Source organism: Echinops telfairi, unplaced genomic scaffold (genome assembly GCF_000313985.2).
Source record: "Echinops telfairi isolate 266 unplaced genomic scaffold, ASM31398v2 ScPeMD7_7469;HRSCAF=8507_1, whole genome shotgun sequence".
Taxonomy (NCBI): Eukaryota; Metazoa; Chordata; class Mammalia; order Afrosoricida; family Tenrecidae; genus Echinops; species Echinops telfairi.
In genome coordinates, this window is record NW_022111373.1 from 144,069,103 (window position 1) to 144,071,082 (window position 1,980).

General features: G+C 46.3%; 1 pseudogene; it reads left to right on the top strand.

The window, feature by feature from the left end:
- Positions 1-1,724, top strand: part of LOC115873763 — a 7,922-nt pseudogene extending 6,198 nt beyond the window's left edge.
- Positions 1,725-1,980: the final 256 nt, after the last annotated feature.

Consider the following 1,980-nt stretch of genomic DNA (forward strand, 5'->3'; position numbering starts at 1 on the left):
GCTTACACATTCACCGACTCGACTTTCCTCCTGCAGTTGGCATCATTGCTTGTGTTTTGTGAGATGGAGGAGGACTTTGTGGATTTGTGTTGGACATATGAGTTAATGTTTGACTTGTGGGCTTGGGCAGCACTGGGTTGGGATGTTTTCTTGATATGCACTTAACCTTTACATAAAGCTCTCTCTTATACATGAGTTTCTGTGCATTTATTTATCTAAAGTACCCAGACTAACACAGAGACCAATCTCTGGAAAGGGAGTGCATACTTGATAAAGTAGAGGGACAGTGAATTAGAAGAAGAACCTCCACAAGATGGATTGACATGGGCGATGCAACCATGGGTTCAGGCACAGGAACAACTGTGAAGATGGCACAAGAGCAGATAGAGTTTCATTCTGTTGTACATAGTGTGGTTATGCAGGGGAGTCAACTTGCTGGCCCCAAGCATCAACAACAAGGGGTGTAAGAGAACGGAATCAAATGGTAATTCCCTGTAATGTTAGGGTGGATCCCGGTGGCTTGTTTCCTTAAGCATTAAGCTGCCAAACGCAAGGTCAGCAACTCAAAATCACCAGTTGCTCAGCAGGAGAAAGATAAGGTTTTCTGCTCCATAAAGATTTACAGTATCAGAAATGCCCCAGGACAGGTCGACTTGATGGAAGTGGGTCAGAATGAATGAGGAAACTATGTTGTGAAAAAAAATCAGAAAAGCACATCAGAGAATTTTACTGTGGCCATACTTCTACCCTGGGTTACCATTAGATAGATTAGAGGATGGATGGGTAGCTAACCCCAATGAAAGCATTATCGTGAAGTGGATTGCAACACAGCGACCCTATAGGACAGAGTAGGGTTGCTTCCTGGGGCTTCAGAGGCTATAAATCTTCAAGGGGGGAAAAGTGACTTCCAGCAGGATGGTATGACGTTTTACTCTCTGGCAGGGATGTTCTGACTTCCTGCCGGTGCAATGGGTCATAGGCAGTGTATAAAAGGTGGAGTCCCAGAACCAGAATGAGCCTCTTGTACCTCTTTTGAGGTGTTTAGAGCTCTGATCGGAGTCACAGATCCCATTTTTTGGAGGAATGACGAGATGAGTAGGAAGATGATAAGGAGGAAGCACGTGGGCGATGGGAACTCCAGGTTTGGGTAGACCCAACCTCGCAAATAATTAGGCTTCAGCCTCAGCCCAGGAGGAGGGCTGCATTTTCATCATAGCTTCGGCTTTGATGACTAATATGCAATTTCAATAGCTTCCTCAGAGACATGGGGGCCTGGATCTTGCCTGCTCACCCTCCTGAATCCCCAGGCCCTGACTCAGAGATACCTGGCGGAAGTTGGCAGAAGGAAGAGACACTCCTGGATTCAATGCTTGCGTATTTGGATTGTCCCCAGTGTATTTTCTGGGGGGAGAGAGTGGTCATGGAAAGTTATGCAAGAGCTGTATCCCCCAAACCAGAACCAGATTGGGGCTCCCAGAGACCTTCTTATAGGCTTGATGATCTGTAGCTGTGACCTTCTACCCTCTCAACCACCCATCCTAGAACTCAAAATGAGAATGGTAATAGAAGAACACAGGATTGTTGTGAACAGTGAGGGCCAGACAGAGAGCAAAGTAACCCATTAGGAAGCAGACAGGAGTCCTAGAGATGGTCAAAGATCACCTCCAGCCCTGGATGATACCTCTTCCATTCTGGATTTATTCTTAGGAGGTTGGTTCCTGTAGCCTTGTTAGCCCTCAGAGATCTTCACAGCCTTTCCTTACCCATCACTTTGACTTATTGGCTCCTGCCACATATTGGGGGCTCGGGTTTATGGAGCAGAGAATTGGGGTGATGTCAGTTTGTCATCTAAACTGACCAATAAAACCTTTATTTATGCTTTAAAAAAGGGCCCATCTTGAAACCTGTTCTCTCAATCTCTATTACTGAAGATGGGGTCCCAGGCCAGGAGTATCAGCTACACCTGGGGACTGGTTCGAG